Source organism: Balaenoptera ricei, chromosome 20, assembly GCF_028023285.1.
Source record: "Balaenoptera ricei isolate mBalRic1 chromosome 20, mBalRic1.hap2, whole genome shotgun sequence".
In the NCBI taxonomy this organism is placed as follows: Eukaryota; Metazoa; Chordata; class Mammalia; order Artiodactyla; family Balaenopteridae; genus Balaenoptera; species Balaenoptera ricei.
In genome coordinates, this window is record NC_082658.1 from 46365713 (window position 1) to 46385576 (window position 19864).

The following is a 19864-nucleotide window of genomic DNA, read 5'->3' on the forward strand; positions in this document are numbered from 1 at the left end:
CTTGGGCAGAGCACTTAACCTCCCTGGAACCAAGGGAGGATAGACTGACATTCATTCATCCTCCCTCCTCTCTTCCCTCCTTATAGTAATTTTTTATGAGGTATTTTTAGCATCAGAATAACAAACACCCCATGCCCACTTCCCAGTTCTGCCAGTTTTTTACATTTTACCATATTTGCTTCAGACTTTAAAAAAAGAATAACCTCACAGATACACTTGAAGATCCTCAAGAGCCCTCCCTGATGTCCCTTCCCTCCCTACCACCCTTCTGCCCTCTCCAGAGGAGACCACTATCCTGAATTTGTTGTTTATCATTCTACACCTGTTTGGTGCTTTAAACCTATGTGTGCATCCATCCACCCCCATGACTAATAGGGATGCCTGCCTCGCTCTGCCCACCTAATGACTTTAGGATCAAATTGTTCAGGGAGTGGGGCAGAGAAGGAAAAGGAGAAGAGGAAGAGAAAGGCTTTCTTATTGATTTTAAAAGCTATATATTAAAGGCATGGACCCTTTGTGAATCACATATGTTGTATTTATTTTTCCTAGTTTGATATTTGCCTTTTCATTTTAATTTGTTAATTTTTAGTCAAAGTAACTTCTTATTCATTTCAATTTGTACATGTTTATTATAGAAGAATGATAAAATACAGAGAAGCAATAGAAACCACAGTCAACCACATTTAAATCATCCAGAGACAAGCCCATCTTAGTGTTATCTTCCCACTTTTCTGTAATTCCTTTTCATTTTTGCATTGTTCGTATTTTCCTTAGGGTTAAAAATATGTATTAAGTATTTACAATATGCAGGTTGAGAGTGAAGGGTATAGATATATAGCCTTTGTCCTTGCTTTCCAGGAATTTATCATCTAGTATAGGAAACATCTTTTAAGACAATCATGATAGAATGCAAAAAAGCAATAATTATGAAAAATAGAATTTGAAGAGATTTCTGGATTATTGGGCAAGACCTCTGTACTGTCTCATGAACTCCCAAGGGCAAAGTTAATGATAATCAATATGGTACTAAAATTATTGTCTTAACAATTGTTCTACTGAGAGGTTACCCTTGGGGAAGAAGTCATAGTGTTTTTCTATACCTTTGTAAACAAACAAAATTGGATTAACATTTTAGAAGTGGTTATTTTCACTTGATGATATATCACACAGCCTTCATCATGACCATCTATGTTGATTTACATCACCATTTGAAATGGCTGGAGATGTTCCATTGTATGGATATATACCAATTTCTTTTATTGATTTCCTATTGTTACATACTTCGGTTGTTTTTGTTTTGTGATTGTGTCTCAGCAGTCTTATACTTTTATGCAGAGAAGCCTATCAGTATATTCTTTTGTGTTTTTTTTTTCTTTGATATCAAGCTTAGAAAGCCTTTCCCTAGCCTGAGATGCATTAATTTAATACATATTTATAAAGTCCCAACCAGGCACCAGGTTTTGTTCTAGGTACTTTGGATCTATCAATGAACAAAACAGGTGAAATTCCAAGTTCTCCTGAAGCTGACAGTTTATGTGGGGAGGGTGTGTGTGTAGGGAAGTGGGGGGCAGGTAATATACAATAAACCTAATAAATAAGTAAATTGTGTGTTAGAAAGTGATGAATGATATTGGGGAAAAAAAGGTGGAGCTGGGTAAGTGTATAAGTGGTGCTGGGGAGGGGAAAACGGGGGACTAGCCAGATATAGGGCAGTCATGTCTTTCAGGCTTTGTAACCAGGGTGTACACTGAAAGCCACACACAGAAGGAGCTCCTGCTGCTGCCGGCCACTTTATCTCTTATTCAGTACAACCAAGTCGGTCTTTCTTCCGTTATGGGGATGGATCACGGTTTCTTTGGTTGAGCTCTGGAGAAAGGGGTTGGCTTACACCAAGGCCACACTGTGAGAATACATGTGCCTTTACATTTTGGAATCACATTCGGCTCAACAAGATGCTAGTTCTATACTTGTCACTCAGGGTCTGAGGGGGCAGACAGTTGTCCCTGGCTCCCCCCCTCACCCCATCACACTATCCCAGTGGTTTACCAAGTGGAAGAGAAATCAAAGTGCCCTGTGCTACTTAAAATTGTTTCTCTGCCCATATCTGTACCTGCATCTTCTACATCTCCGTTCACATTTTACATATGACTCTATTAGGAATTCATTTTAGAATATGATACTATGGTACGGTCCTAACTTAACTTTTTTTTCCCAGAGTGTGAACAACGTTGAGTGATTCTTCCTTTCCCTGTTGATCTAAAGTATCACTTTATTGTGTTCTGACTTGAATACTTAAGGGCACACCACTGAACACCTGCTTCAAAAGGTGACACTAATTCCTGAATCACTGAAAGGTGAAACAGTCGTTTCTGCAGATGTCCAGCCTCCCTTGACTTTGCATGATTGTACTATTAATCAGGCTCACATTTTTCCATTTGCCAACGAAGTTACCTTGAGTGACTCGCAGATTCTTTGCTGAAAGTCAGATGTAGCAGTATAATAATAAAAATAAAGTTTCATATTTATTGGGTGCTTTCTCCAGACCAGGCTGTTTTTCTAAGTCCTTTATATTTAACTTAATTTAAATCTCAACACAAGTCTCTGAAGCATTATTTTACAGTTGGGGAAATTGAGGCTAGAAAGGTCATATAGCTAACTTGAGGTCCCACAGTGTCACCCTGCATATGTATTTGAACCCCAACAGTCTGTGCTGTTAACCACAGTGTGTGGCCTCACTGTAGGAGCAGAGGTTTGGGGGAGCAGGGACAAAGTGGTCATATGGAGAAAATGCTCATAGTCATATATTCATCATACTTGGTAAGTGCTTCCTACATCCAGGCTCTGTGTTAGACCCAGATTACAAAAAAGCCAGGTTTGTGGGGCTCTGGGAAAGCAGAGTGCACACCTGGGGTGAACGTGCTCACACTCATTTACATACAGAGTGTCATCAGTAGCTCTGGGGGAAATGCCAGGTACAATGTTGGCTGTGAACACATTTCATTGACCACAGACCTTGATACCATCTACTTCTCTGGGTACTTACTAATCCTTCATCCTTCTAACTTCTGAACCAGCACTCTCCCTGAAGAGTCTCTGTTCACAGCACAGCCACAAATACCACCAAGAGCTCCTTCTCTGAAGAGGATTCCTTCACCACCTTACAAATCTGCTTTTTATGTCTTCCTGCCCAATCAGTAGACCTTTTATTTCCTTTTCTTGTCTTTTTGCATTAGCTAGGACTTCCAGTACAATGTTAAAAAGAAGTGGTGAGAGGGGACATCTTTGCCTTGTACCTGATTTTAGTGGGAAAGCTTCAAGTTTCTCACCATTAAGTATGATGTTAGCTGTAGGTTTTTTGTAGATGTTCTTTATCAGGTTGAGGAAGTTCTCTATTCCTAGTTTACTGACAGATTTTATCATGAATGGATGTTGGATGTTGTCACAACTTGCTTTTCAAAGATGATATCTCATGATATATTTTGTTGTCAATAAATGCATGTTTATATTATCTTAAATAGGTGTAATATTCCATTTATATGGCTATACTGGCAAATATTTAAACACCCCTCTACTGTTGAATTTTTAGGTTGTTTCTGCGGATGTTGTTTTTGAGGTATACAGGCTGATAAAGGCAATACTAAGTAAGGATTGGTATACATCATTTCAGAGCCTTCCATTCAAGAGGGCTGGGGAAGAGGAGAACGAGCAGTGAAGAGAAGCAGGGGCCTGAGGCGAGAAAGGACAGGTGTGGAGGATGGGTGGAACCAGGAAATACTGCCCTCATCTAGCATTTGCCTCCCTCTTTCTTTATACCCAGCCATGGGCTAGTCTGGTCCATGCCTCCAACTTGCTCCTACTCCTGGGACCCTGATCAGGAGGGAAGGGAAACCCATATGCTGTCAGGTGCCAAAGTGCAGGATCCCTGCCCAGTTGCTAGTATGTCTTCTTGTCCAAAGCCTGCTTGGGTCAGCTTACATTGCCATACGAGAAGGCTGAAGACTGTCTGTGGAGGTCAGGAGTGCTAGTGACCGGGTATTCTGGCTCTTCATCTTTCCAACACATGGTAACATTTGCTTCCCCACTGCCTTCAAAGTTAAGCTTGGCCGTGAGACTTGCATTGTCGGTCCAGGATGACAGCTTTCAGAGCCAATACATGGCTTACCATGTTCTCTTTCCTCCTGTCACAGCAACCAGCAATGCTCCAAATGGGGCTGCTCCCTCAGCCTGGGTCCCAGAATGTCCTCCAAGCAGGGTAGAGTTTCCAACTGACATGCCATGACTCACAGCCCAAGTGAGAAATGAGCCTTGTTGCTGAAGTCGCTGACTTGGAGTCATGTTGTTATTCAGCATGACCTATCCTCTCCTCACTGATACTGTGTCTTCCCAGTCAAACATTAGGCCCCCCCAATTAGGGTAACTTCCCATTTACAATAAACTCCTCATTCTTCTAGAAAATTCTGAACCATATCAAATTTATAAAAATCTCAACATGCACCCTACATGAACTATGTCTAAAGTGTCCAATCTGATCTGTTGTATATTTATGAAATGAAACCATTTGGTGAGACTTGTTCTTGCTGATTCACTGGAGACTCCAAGTGATCATGACTTGGAAATATCCACAATTTGTTTCTTTCTTTGGATTTTGGACAGGGACATACATTGACTGTGGACCATCCCTTTATGAAATGATGATTATATGTCCTTGTCTTTTTTTTTTTTCCAACATCTTTATTGGAGTATAATTGCTTTACAATGGTGTGTTAGTTTCTGTTTTATAACAAAGTGAATCAGCTATACGTATACATATATCCCCATATCTCCTCCCTCTTGCGCCTCCCTCCCACCCTCCCTATCCCACCCCTCTAGGTGGTCACAAAGCACCGAGCTGATCTCCCTGTGCTATGCGGCTGCTTCCCACTAGCTATCTATTTTACATTTGGTAGTGTGTATGTGTCCATGCCACTCTCTCACTTCGTCCCAGCTTACCCTTCCCGCTCCCTGTGTCTTCAAGTCCATTCTCTACGTCTGCGTCTCTATTCCTGTCCCGCCCCTAGGTTCTTCATGACCTTTTTTTTTTTTTTTTTTTTTTAAGATTCCATATATGTGTGTTAGCATACGGTATTTGTTTTTCTCTTTCTGACTTACTTCACTCTGTATTATGTCCTTGTCTTCTGTCTTCTGGCTCCTCTCTCCAGTCCTCTGATTTCTCACAAACTGTGTTGACTCGTCTGCAAGCACAACTGCAAGTTTTCACAGTTTCTTCATTCATCTTGGGCTTTAATTCCCCATCTTCATGATGTCTGTCCTGTCTTTTCCAGTTTGAAGATTCTTCTCCTGGTTGAAGACAGAAGCAACTTAAAGGCTGAGTAGTTCTGCTTTCTCTCCATCATCTGTTTATATTACATCAAAATCCCCAAGTCCTGGCCTAGCCTTGACTTTTTTTTTTCCCCTTTCTCTGAATAGACCTTAAAAAAATTTCTGTGTTTTCTTTAACGCATTTCACAGGCTTCAGCTCATTCTGGATTGATTTCTCTTTCCTAACACTATTTGCTCCTGAATATTCTTTAGAAGTTACTTTATTAAACTTAAATAGTGCTAAAGTAACAACAAATATCCAAGATAAAAATTGCTCATAATTATGTAACCTAATCAAACCAATGATTTTTTCCATACTTTAATTCTTATCTTTCTGCATATTTTATTTTTAAATATTGGTGGCAATATCTGTAACAAACATTTAAAATTTTTGAAATATAATACATAAAGTGAAAAAAAATCTGTATCTCAGTGGATTACTGTAAACACCAGTTTAACCACACCCCTCCCCCAGGTCAAGAAATAGATCACTTCTAGCATCCCAGAAGCTTCCGTCATACCTCCTCCCAATCACTACCTCTCCCTCTCCATGTAATTAACCACAATCTTGATATTAATCTCTTCCTTGCTTTTCTTCATGGGGTTCACTCACTAAGTATGTGCTCCTAAATTCTAGTTAATTTTGCCTGTTATTTGAACCTTATATAATTGGAATTGTAAGTATGTGTTCCTTTGTGATAGCTTATTTTGTTCAATATTACATTTGTGAGATTCATCCATGTTGCTGCGTGTGACCCTTTTGTTCATATGTTGTCCAGACATACCAAACTGTATCTATCCATTCCATTTTTGATGGCCATTTGGATTGTTTTTAATTTGGGGCTTTTGTGAATGATGCTGCTATGAAGATTCTAATGTGCACCCCTTGGTGAACACGTGCACACATTTCTATTGAGTAAATAACTAGGAAACAACTCGGGTTGGAGGCTGTGTGGATGTTCTGTTTTAGTGGCTAATGCCAGTTTTCCAAAGTGGCAATATCAATTTGCATTCCAATCAGTAACGTATGAGAGTGACCATTGCCCTATATCCTTTTCAACACTTGTTATTGTTGCTGTTTAATTTTAGCCATTCTGACAAGTGTGTAATAGTATTACAGTATGCTTTATTTTGCATTTCTTTGATTAATAATAAAGTTGAGCATCTTTTCATTTGTCTATTAACCATTTGGATATATCTTTTGTAAAGTGCTTTTTCAAATTCCTTGCCTAATTTTTTTGGTTGTTTGCATTTTTCTTATTGATTTGAAAGAATTTTTAAAATAAATATTATCTATGTGAGCCCTTTGTGGTTATATGTGCTGCAAATACCTTCTCTCACTTGTGGCTTGTCCTTTCATTCTCTTATTGTCTTTTGATGATCAGAAGTTCTTAATTTTAATGTAGTCAAATTTAGCAGTTGTTTCCTTTATGACTGGTACTTCCTTTGACCTATTTTTAACAGTTTTTCTCTCCATGAGGTCTTGAAGAACTTTACCTCTATTATCTAGAAGGATCCTGTCCTTCCTTGTTTTGTTTTGTTTCCTTCCCTCCCTTCCTCCCTTCCTTCCTTCCTTCTTTTCCTTCCACATTTATCTCATGTTTTTCATTTCACATAAATAGAATTATACAGTATGTATTCTTGCTTTGAAAGAATATATAGTGTTGTCCAACACTATTTATTGAAAAGACTGCCATTTCCCTACTGATCTGCAGCACTACCTTTATAAAACATCACACGGATATATATACACACACATATATATATACCCCTGTGTTTGTTTCTGAGCTTCTTACTCTATTACATGTATTAATTTGTCCTTACACCACACTGTCTTAAATGCTGTATTTTAATTTACTTTATTGATTTTATTTTTGGCTGCATTGGGTCTTTGTTGCTGCGCGCAGGCTTTTCTCTAGTTGCAGCGAGCGGGGACTACTCTTCGTTGCGGTGCGCGAACTTCTCATTGCGGTGGCTTCTCTTGCTGCGGAGCACAGGCTCTAGGCGCACAGGCTTCAGTTGTTGTGGCTCGCGGGCTCTAGAGCGCAGGCTCAGTAGTTGTGGCGCACAGGCTTAGTTGCTCCGCGGCATGTGGGATCTTCCCGGACCAGGGCTCGAACCCGTGTCCCCTGCATTGGCAGGCGGATTCTTAACCACTGCGCCACCAGGGAAGCCCAAATGCTGTATTTTTATAATAATTTTTGATGTTAGAAAAGGTCATCCCATCTTGTTTTTCTCAGGAATGGCATGACTATTCATGATCCATTGTATTTTCATATACATTTTTGAAAATGTCACACTCCACAAAAATGTTGGGATTATAATTGAGATTGCATTGAATCTATAGAATAATTTGGGTACAGTAGACATCTTTACAACGTTGTCTTCCAGTCCGTGAACATGGTATACTCCTTCATTTATTTTGATCCTCTTTGCTATTTCTCTTACTGTTTGAAGGTTCACTTTGCAACATATTTCATTAGATTTATTCTTAGGTATTTTATGGTTTTATGCTATTGGAAATGGTATATTTTTATTACATTTTATTTGTTTTTTTCTGATATATAGAAATGCAAATAATTCTTGTATATAGACCTTGTTTCTAGTGCCTTTCTAAGCTAATTAGTTCTCAAAATTTATCTGTGACTCTTGGATTTTCTATACATCATATATCATGTTACAATGCAAATAATGACAATTTTATTTCTTCCTGTTCAACCCTTTAATGTCTAACTGCACTAGATTAATACAATGTTGAATAAAATTGGTGATAGCAAACATCCTTATTTTGTTACTGATCTCAAAGGAAAATCTTTCAACATTTCACCATTATATATCAAGATTACTATCCATTTTTTAGAGATGGTCTTCTCAAGTGAAGGAAGTTCCCTTCCATTTCTAGTTTGCTGAGAATCATGAATGAGGTTTAAATTTCTCAAAATATTTTCCTGTATCTACGGAGATAATAATATGGTTTTCATCCTTTATTCTGTCAATAGGATAAATTGCATTGATCGATTTTCTAACATTAATTCAATTTTGCATTCCTAGAATAAACCCAACTTGGTCATTTACAAATAGGCTTCGAAATATTTTGTTTACAATTTTTTATCTGGTTCACGAATGAGATTGACCTAGAATCTTCCTTTTTCCAAATGTTCCAGCTAGAGTTTGTTGTCAATGTCATGCTGGCTTCACAAAATAAGTGGGGGAATAATATCTCTTATTCTCTAGAAGAGTTTGCAAGATTGGAATGATTTCTTCCTTAGGTGTTTTACAGAATTTGTCAGTAAAGCTATCTGCAATTATCTTCTTTGGGCAATTTCAAATGATGGATTGAATGTGTCTTATAGTTATATGAGTATTCAGGTTTTCTGTTTCTTCTTGTGTTGCTTTTTGTAAGCCATGTTTTACAAGGCATTTGTTCATCTCATCTAATTTTTCAAATTTATTGGCATAAAGTTGTTTACAATATTTTCTTCTTGTCTTTTCAATATCTGTGAAATCTATGGTGAGATTCCCATTTTCACTGCTGACATTCATTCATGCCTTTTCTATCTCTTTCTCTATTATCAGTCTTGCTCGGGGTTTATCAATTGCATTCATTCTTTCAGACACAACTCTTCACTTTGTTGATACTCTTTAGTACTTGTTTGTTTTCTGAATTTCATTTAATTTTTGCCCTTTATTATTTTCTTCCTTCTATTTTCTTTGTTTAATTTGTTGTTCTTTTGTTAGCATCTTGAGATGAAAGCTTAATTTTGCTGTTTTCAGTCTCTTCTAATATATGCATTTAATTTAAAGTTCTCAATTTCCCTCTAAGCATGTCTTTAGGTGTATTCCACAACATTTGATATGTAGTATTTTTGTATTATTTAATTCAAAATATTTTAAAATTTCCAGTATAATTTCTTTTTTTAATTCATGTGTTAGTTAGGAGTGTATTTCTTAATTTCCAAACATATTAGGATTTTCTATTTATCTTTTTTATATTGATTTCAGTTTAATTGCATTATGATCATAGAAAAAATATTCTCTGGACAACTTCAGCTTTTTCAAAGTTCTTAAGATTTGCTTTATGGCCAGCATATGGATAATTTTGTAAATGTTTGGCATATGCTTTAAAAGATTATATTTTCTGTAATTATTAGGTACAGTGTTTTATTCAATATATATTTCCAATAAGTCAATTTTACTGATCATATTATTCAAATCTTTGTCTGGATTTTTTAAACATTAACAAGGAGTTGTGTTTTAAAAATTTCCACACTGTGGAATTTTCTATTTCTTTTTATATCTTTAATTTTTGCTTCCATATACTTAAGGCAGTATTGTTAGGTGAATAGAAATTTTGAATTTTTATATCTTTTTGGTGAATTGAGCCTCTTACAGCTATGAAATATTCCCATTTACCTCTAGTAATTCTTTTGGCCTTAAAGTCTTTTGAAAGACACTAATATAGCAACACCAGCTTCCTTTTGGTCTGTGTTTCATAACAGAAGTTTTTCCCATATTTTTACTTTCAACCTTTCTGTGTCTTTGTGTATTGGATATGCTTCTGGTAAACAATAGATAATTGTTTATTTTTTTATCTAATCTGACAATAATTGAAGCATTTACTTTATTTATATTTTTTTGCAATTAGTGATATATTTGGTTTTAAGCTACCATCTAAGTGTTTTCTATATGTTTCTCCTGTTCCATGTTTTTTTTAAACCTGTCCTTCATTAACCCCTTTCAGGTTGATTGAGAATTTTATTATCCATCCCCCATTAGCTCAGAAGTTATAAACTCTTTTTTTTTTATTACTGTAAAGCTTATGCTAAAGATAACAATATGCACCCTTATCAAAAATCAAATGTTAATTGGCGCTTGTCCTTGCTTCCTGGACAATGCAAAGACATTAGAACACTTTTCCTGTTACTTATCCTGCTCTGTTTTATATGCTAATTGTTGTCATATATTTTAATTTTCTCCCTATATTTATATCCTACCCCATATAACTATTATTAATGATATTCTGTGGATCCATCTGTACCTTTCTCCATGCTTATAGTAACACAAACATGTACATACAGCGATTCTATCTTTGTTTGGTTTTTATAAAACTGAGGTTATGTTAGATACATTTTTGCTGAAACTTGTTTTACTCACATAAATACCATCACTGTTTTTTAAGGTCAATAGGTGCATATCTAATTTAGCTCTTTTTTTATTGAAGTATAGTTGATGTTGTATTAATTACTGCTGTACAGCAAAGTGATTCAGTTATACATATATGTACATTTTTAAATTTTCTTTTCCATTATGGTTTATCATAGGATATTAAATAAGTTCCCTGTGCTACACAGTTGGTCCTTGTTGTTTATCCATCCTATATATAAAATCTTACATCTGCTAACCCCAACCTCCACCATCCTTCTCCCAACCCCCTCCCCCTTGGCAACCACCAGTCTGTTCTCTATGTCCATGATTCTGTTTCTGTTTCATAGATAGGTTCATTTGCATCATATTTTAGATTCCACATATAAGTGATAACATATGGTATTTGTCTTTCTCTTTCTGACTTACTTCACTTAGTAGGGTAATCTCTAGTTTCATCCATGTTGCTGCAAATGGCATTATTTCATCCTTTTTTATGGCTGAGTAGTCGTCCATTGTATATATGTACATCTTCTTTATCCATTCATCGGTTGATGGACATTTAGGTTGCTCCTATGTCTTGGGCCATTGTGAATAGTGCTGCTATGAACATAGGGGTGCATGTATCTTTTTGTAATTCAGCTTTTATATAGCTAAAGATTATTTCATACTGTAGACCTACCATAATTTATCCAGTCACTCCCTTATTATAGAAATAAAGTTATATTTAGCCTTTATCACTACAAGCATTGCTATAGCAAATAGCTTTTCACACATGAGTTGAGATATTGGTGCTTTCATTTCTATAGGATAGATACCTAGATATGAGATTGCTGGGTCATAGGTTAAGTGTATATCTTTTCTTTTTCCTAAAAAAAAAAAAAAAATTTTATCAAAAGAAAAAGGCTTCTTTTAAAATAGCAACAAAATTAAATGCCTGAGATTAAGCTTGACCTACATGAGGAAAATTTTTTAAGCTTTAAAACACTGTTGATGGACAGTAGCAATTGCAATGACATATTCTTATGTCTTATGAGAAGACTCATATCTTTAAGATGACAATCCTCCCCAAATTAGTCATATATAATTATATTTCCATATTTAATATTATACAATTATATAAAGTTTATAAATTCAATGCAAATGAAAGAAAAATACTAACAAGATTTTTTTAACCAGACAAGCTGATTCTGAAAGCTCATATGAAAAAATAGACAAACAAGAAGAGCCAGGAAAACTATGAAAAAGGAGAACAGTGAGTAGGAATATCCAGTATTCCTACTGAATATTTTAATATAATTCAAAGCCTTAATTATGAAAACAGTATGGCACTAGCTTGTGAACAGACAGGCATACCTAGAGAACAAAACAGGAGGTCCAAAGGAAAAACCTAATTCATATGAGAATTTAGTATAAAATAAAGGAGGCATTGCAAATGAGTGGGGGAAAGATGACTTTGCAATAAATGGTATTGGGAGCAACAAATAACCACCTGGAAAAAAAATTAGGTTGGATATATACCTCGTACTTCATGTTAGGCTAAACTTTAAATAAACTAAATTTGGGATCTTACAAATAAATTTTTAATCCATAAAAGAAATAGAAGAAAACATGGGCAAACTCCTTTGTTACCTTGAAACAGAGAAGGCCTTTCTAATTTTAACTCAATTTCCAGAAACCATAGAAGAAAATATAGAATTAGTTTATGAAAGTCATTAAACAAACAAACAGCAACAACAACAAACTCTGGGGAAAAGAATCTGGTTTCTAAAGTCACCACGTTATGTTCTTTAAAATGTCCATTTTCAACAAAAAATCATGAGATATGCAAGGAAGAAAGTATGACTTATACACAGAAGAAAAGTAGCCAATAGAAACAACCCCTGAAGAAGCCCAGACATTGGACTTACTAGAAAAGACTTTGAATCAGCTATTTCAAATATGTTCAAGAGCTGAAGGAAACCATTTCTAAAGAGCTAACAGAAAATATGAAAACAATATCTTACCAAATAGAGATTTCCAATAAGGGGATAGTGTGTGTGTGTGTATGACTCCAATAGAAATTCTGTAGTTAAAATTTACAGTAACTGAAACTAAAAAATCACTAGAGGGGCTCAACAGCAGGCTTGAACAGGCAGAAGGAAGAATCAGTGAACTTGAAGATATGTTGATTGAGATTATCTAGTGTGAGGGACAGAAAGAAAAAGGAATAAGGAAAAATGAACAGAGCCTCAGAGAGCTGTGGAAATCCTGAAAAGAGGGAAAAGAATATTTGAAGAAATAATTGATGAAAACTTCCTAAATTTGATGAAAAACATTAATCTGCACATCCAAGAAGCTCAATGAATTGCAAATAGGATAAACTAAAAGAGATTCACATCAAGATATATCATAATTAAACTGTTGAAAGACAAAGAATCTTGAAAACAGCAAAAGAGAAATGACTTATTACATACAAGGAACCTTCAGTAAGACTGATAATTGATTTCTCATCCAAAACAGTTGAAACCAGAAGGAGTGGAATGACATAGTCAAAGTGCTGGAATAAAAAGCCAGTCAATTGGGAATTCTATATCCAGCAAAACTAACCTATAAAAGAGAAAGACATTCCCAGATAAACAGCAACTAAGAATTCATCACTAGTTGACCCACCCTTACAAGAAATACTAAAAGGAGTCCTTCAGGCTGAAATGACAGGAGGGTGTACAGTAACTCAGATCCACATGAAGAAACAAAGACTACTTGTATAAGTAACTACATAGATAAATATAAAAGACAGTATCAATATATTTTTGTTTGTAACTCTTTCCCCTCCCATTTCATTTCAAAGACAGCATGGAACAATAATTATAAATCTGTGGTGATGGGCATACAACGTATAAAGATGTCATTCATATGACAATAACAGCACAAAAGTGGGTGAGGAAATGGATCTATATAGGAGCAAAGTTTTTATATACTATGAAAGTCAAGTTGGTATTAATTTAAACTAGACTGTTATAAATTAAGATATTAATTATAATCCCCAGGGTAACCACCTTTGAGAAAATAACTCAAAAAATATAGTAAAAGAAGTGACAAGGGAATTAAATGGTAGAAAACATATATTTAACAAAAAAGCAGTAACAGAAGAATAGATTAATAAAAAAGACATAAGGTACATTAAAAAAAAAAAACAAATAGCAAAATGGTAGTTATAAACCTTACCCTAGGGCTTCCCTGGTGGCATAGTGGTTGAGAATCTGCCTGCCAATGCAGGGGACATGGGTTCGAGCCCTGGTCTGGAAAGATCCCACATGCCGCGGAGCAACTAGGCCCATGAGCCACAACTACTGAGCCTGTGCGTCTGGAGCCTGTGCTCCGCAACAAGAGAGGCCGCGACAGTGAGAGGCCCGCGCACAGTGATGAAGAGCGGCCCCCACTCGCCGCAACTAGAGAAAGCCCTTGCACAGAAACGAAGACCCAACACAGCCAAAAATAAATAAATAAATAAAATATTAAAAAAACAAACAAAAAACCTTACCCTATCAATAATTAAATTAAATATCAACACATCAAACATTCTAGTCAAAAGGTAGAGGTGGTAGAACGGATAAAAAACCATTATCCAACTATATGCTGTCTATAAGAAGCACATTTTTATTCAAAGACACAAAAAGGTTGCAAGAAAAAGGATGAAAAAAGTAATAGAATGGAAAACAGTAACAAAAAAGAAATGGAGCGGCTATACTAATATCAGAAAAAATAGACTTTAAGACAAAAATTGTTACTAGATACAAATAAATGTATTTTACAATAATAGAAGGGCCAATCCATCAAGAAACATAACAATATGTGCATAAACATATGTGCACCTAACAGTAGACCTCTAAAATACATGAAGCAAAAAGCTGGCAGAAATGAAGAAAAATTCAAAAGTCAACAATATTTGGAGACTTCATTTCCAACTTTCAATAATGGATAGAACAACTAGACAGAACATCAACAAGGAAACAGAAGACTTGAACAACACTATAAAACAAGTAGATCTAACAGATATCTATAGAACAATCTACCCAACAACAGCTGAATACACATTCTTCTCAAGTGCACATGAAATATTCTCCAGGATAGATCATATGTTAGGCCATAAAAGTTTCAATAAATTTAGAAGTCTTGAAGTCATGCAAAGTATGCTCTCCAACCACAAGGGAATGAAATTAGAAATTGGTAATAGAAGAAAAATTGGGAACTTCACAAATATGTGGAAATGAACACAGTCCTAAATAACCAATGAGTCAAAGAAGAAATCTCAAGAGAAATTAGAAAATACTTTGAGATGACTGAAAATGAAAACACATGCCAAAATTTATAGAATTCAGTGAAAGCAGTTCTTAGAGGGAAACTTACAGCTGTAAACACCTATATTAAAAAAAGAAGAAAGCTCTTCAATTAAAAATATTACAAAAGAAGATTTTGTTTGTCAACTAAAAAGTATATATTAACATCAAGTTCAAAATGTACAAAAAGTTATCATGATATAAAAATTGCCCACCCATCCCTGTTTTCCAAAACACGTTTTCCTTCCCCTTAGATGACTGACCACTGTTGCCAGTTTCTCAGGTAGTTTTTCAGAGAGCACATACGTAAAAACACGGTATGTGGAGTGTGTGTGTGGGGGGAGGGGGTGTGTGTGTTTTAATTTTACTAGATCACCTTCCAAAAAGGCTCTAGCAATTGACATTCCTACCAGTAGATATATAAGAGTGCCAGTTCTCCTCATCCTTACCAAGATTGAACATTATCATTTTGGGGGTTTGTTTTGCCAGTCTGATAGTATCTCCCTCTGTTGTTTTCATTTCCATTTCCTTGACTTCTGGAGAACATGAATATCATTTTTTAAATATATTTATTAGCCATCTGAGCTCCTCTTCTAGGAATTGCCTATTTACATCCATCTATTTCTATCAGAGTATTTTTCTTTTCTTAATCAATTTTTGGAGCTGTTGAGATGTTATGGATTTAACCCTTTATGTGTCCTATGTATTGAAAATAATTTCCATAGAGTGTTATCACTGACTTTGTTTATGATTTTTTAAACACATACAAAATTTAATTTTGCATCGTCAAATGTAATCTATCCTTTTCTTTACAACATTCAGATTTCCTATCTTGTTAGAATTACAGTGTTTAAATTTTCTGCTAATTTAAAAATTATATTTTCAATTAAAACTTTAATACAACTGGAATTTAATTTTTCTTAATATAGTGAGAAGGAGTCCTTTTTTGATTTCTTCCAGATGGGTAGCCAGTTGTGCCAGCACCGTTTATTAAATAAACCATCCTTTCCCCACCAAATTGAAACACCACCTTTGACATACATTAAGTTCCCATATATTTGGATTTGTTACTAGACTCTATTCTTTTCCACTGACCTATTGGTCTATCCCTAGGCTGTACTGTTTTGATTACAGTACTTTTGAATATATGGTAAGGCAAGTCTCCCCTCACTACTCTTCATCTTCATTATTTGGTTGGCACTATTCTGAAACATTTATTCTTTATAATTACTTTAAAATCACTTTCTCCTTCCCTCTTCAAAAATTGTTGGAGGTATCTTTGGAATTGCAATAAATTTATAAATTATTATTATTTTTAATTTTGGCTGCATTGGGTCTTAGTTGCGGCACGTGGGATAATCCGTTGCGGTGCGGAGGCTTCTCTCTAGTTGTGGCCTGTGGGTTTTCTCTCTCTAGTTGTGGTGCGTGGCCTTAGTTGCCCCGCGGCATGTGGGATCTTAGTTCCCCGACCAGGGATGGAACCTGCGTCCCCTGCATTGGAAGGCAGATTCTTTACCACTGGACCACCAGGGAAGTCCCATTGACTTGTCAAATTCTTAAAGGGTTATTAAAAAATCTTCAACCATATGTAAATTTTAATCAAATTTTCTCAATATTATTAGAAATTTTGCCTTATATATTTACCTGTTTTGTTTAGTACATAAATGTTTATGTTTACTATTCTGTAAATAATATTTTTCTTATCATTACTTAATGTTCCTCTTTGACCAATTTGTGTTTTTTTTAATTAATTAATTTATTTTTGTCTGCATTGGTTCTTCGTTGCTGCGTGCATGCTTTCTCTAGTGGCAGTGAGTGGGGGCTACTCTTCGTTGCAGTGCGTGAACTTCTCCTTGCGGTGGCTTCTCTTGTTGCAGAGCACGGGCTCTAGGCACACAGGCTTCAGTAGTTGTGGCACGCAGGCTTCAGTAGTTGTGGCTCGCAGGCTCTAGAGTACAGGCTCAGTAGTTGTGGCGCACGGGCTTAGATGCTCCGCGGTATGTGAAATCTTCCCGGACCAGGGCTCAAACCCGTGTCCCCTGCATTGACAGGTGGATTCTTAACCACTGCGCCACCAGGGAAGTCCCCCAATTTAATGTTTTTGATCTTAAATTCCACTTTAACTCATATTAACGTTGCCACTTCTACTTTATTTTTCTCTCATCCCTTTATTTCCTACCCCTTTTACCGTTTTACTTTAAGCGTACTCATGTATATTTTATTTTATAAATTTACTTTGGCTGTCTTTTATTCCTACCAATTTTATTTTATGCCTGCTCTTCATTTCACTTTTTGCTATTTATTTTCTCTTCTTTTTCTTTTTTCTCATTTTAATCAAATTAGCAGCTTGGAAGATCAATGAGTAGAAACAGCTCACACAACAGGAGAAAAATAGACCCAGAATCTCTACAATTCTTTCCTGCATATCAGTTGGGAATATGCCTGTCCTCCCAACTTTTGTGTGTATCCTTAAAATATCTGAGTTCATTGAAAGTTTCCAAGATGGCCATATTGGATTCTTTAAATGGCTCTCTTTTCTTTGCCCCTGGGAATATCCATGCTTGTATGTAGAAGCTGTTTCACACATTCCTCCGCATGTTTTGTAATCCTTCCTAAAGTTAGGGCAGGGTTGCACTTCTACTCTCTTCTGTGATCATAAGTTTTGATACTTTGGACCCCAAAAGTGGGGAAGAAGAGGAGAGAGATAGGATAAGGAGCCAAATTATAACTGCTCCCCCGAGAAGAGTGCAGGAAAGGGGTAAGTCATGGACACAGGGACCTGGAGTGTGAGCCTGACTTTGCCAAGCACTGCTTCCTTGGGGGCTATTATAAGTTTCCAAATGACATGTTCCTTTTGAGAGACAGTAAAGTAGAAAGGAAGAGCATTAGAGTTGGAATCAGCTCCATCTGGGTTCTAGCTCTGCCTCCTACTGGCCTGTATAACCTCAGGTGAGCCACATTACTTCTCCAGGTCTTGGTTTTTTCATCTAAGGTGGATTTTTATTATTTCCAAATACTCCCTGCCCCTCTCTCAGAGGACTATACATCTCCAGCCCATTGCCATCAGATTTGGCTATGTGACTTGCTTTGGTCAGTGATGTGTGAGCTGAATTGACGTGTATTAGTTCTAGGCAGAAGCTTTAAGAGCCAGTGTACTTCACAATGACCAGCTTATTTTCCTGTGGCCAGAATGGTGTTCCACAGTAGTCTGGGGCCCTGCAGAGCTACTTTAGAGCTGCTGTTGAGGTGGAGGGTTATGTGTGAAGACATTGATTAGGATTAGATTAAACTGTTTATTTTTTTAAATCACAAAGTAACAATGGCTTAAATAAGACAGAAGTTTATTCTTTCACATTTTTACTTCTTTTACAAAGTTCAGAAGTAGCTAGCCTAGAGCTGGTATGGTGATATCACAGGTTATCAGGGATGTAGTTTCCCTCCAGTTCTCTGCTCTGACATTCCTAGGATGTGGTCCTTGTCCTCATAACCCAAGATGGCTGCTAGAGCTCCAGCCATTGCATCTGTGTTTCAGGTAGTGGAATGCAGGTAGTGGAGGGGGGAGGAAATTCCCCTTTCATTTTAATAAGACTAGAGGTCATGTACAACATTTCCACTTATTTCTGACTGGCCAGGATGTAGTCACATGACTGTACATAGCTGAAAAGCGGACTTTGAAAAGAGTCTTTTTTTTTTTTTTCCAGGCAGCAGTATGCCCAGCTAAAAATAAAGTTTCTATTAACAAAGGAGGAAGAGGGGAAAGGATGATGATGTGGACAGTTGGTAGGTTCTGCTGCAGAGGGAGCTGAGACCTTAGAGTTCTGAATTCTTTTCTGTTTTAACCAGAGCTTGCTTCTATCTGCTTAAAAAGTTGGTATCACTGTAAGATTTAAACATAAGAACTCTATATTTTAAAGATGAAGAATCAAAACCACAGTGCCCAAGCAAGTGTCCCTAGCTTATAGAACAAGTGAACAGAAAAAATATAGAGCCACCAATATACCTCCAACTCCTTTGTGGGCCTGGGGCTGCAGCCAGGGAGACAGGGTCCAGACTCACGGTTTCCATCTCCTGGAGAACATATTGTGAGAGCAGGACTTGTCCTCTGTGAGGTGAATCCAAACCTCTCAAGCCAGGAAGGAAAGGCTAAGCCAAAGCCTAGAAGATAAATGGTGGGATTGTGTATTAGTTAGGGTGGGCTAAGCTGCAGAACAAAGATGCCAAACATTCAGTCACTTAACCAAGAAAAGGCTTCTGCCCCTCACATAAAAGTCTGAGGTAAGGCCTTAGGTCAGTGGTGGCTCTTTGCCATGCTGTGGGGTCCATTGGTTAGTGTGAGGTCAAAGAACAAGCATTTTAAAAATATATATTGTACTATGGAAGATTTCAAACATCTACAAAAGAGGGAATGGTATTATGAAGCACTCTCAGAGAAATCTAGACTTTCTTTCGCCTTCCACCTCTCTTAATAGGTAACCATTCAAAAATTTTTTTGGTTATCATCCCAATTAAAAAGACTCTCTGTTTGCATGTGTATGCATGCTCTCTCCCTCCTTTCTTGAATAAATGGCTGTATACTAAACATACTTTTCTTCACCTTTCCTTTTTTCTTGAGAGAGAGAGAGGAAGAGAAGCCTTTGTTCCAAATAGCTTGTCTGTTAGTAGCTTGTCGAAGCATCCCGTGTGAAACAGGCAAAAGTACTGAATGTTCCTGACTCCTATATTCAAATCACACTTTACATACCATTAACTCATTCTGTTTGTGTGTGTTTCCAATTTAGAATCACCCCCGCTTTTATTTTTACTTTTTAACCTTTTTTTATTGAAGTATAGTTGGTCTACAATGTTGTGTTAGTTTCAGGTATACAGCAAAGTGATTCCGTTTTATATATACACACACACACACATATATATAATTTTTCAGATTCTTTTCCATTATAGATTATTATAAGATATCGAATATAGTTCCCTGTGCTATACAGTAGGTCCTTGTTGTTTATTTTATATATAGTAGTGTGTATCTGTCAATCCCAAACTAATGTATCCCT

The 19864-nt window shown here is 36.4% G+C and overlaps 1 long non-coding RNA gene across 1 annotated transcript; it reads right to left on the reverse strand.

The window, feature by feature from the left end:
* Positions 1 to 4878: 4878 nt before the first annotated feature.
* LOC132355625 (uncharacterized) lies at positions 4879 to 18966 on the reverse strand. The gene is made up of 3 exons (XR_009499667.1): positions 18820 to 18966; positions 10930 to 11103; positions 4879 to 5337 (listed from the first exon to the last, which is right to left on the reverse strand). It is a non-coding gene; the product is annotated as an uncharacterized LOC132355625 (long non-coding RNA).
* Positions 18967 to 19864: the final 898 nt, after the last annotated feature.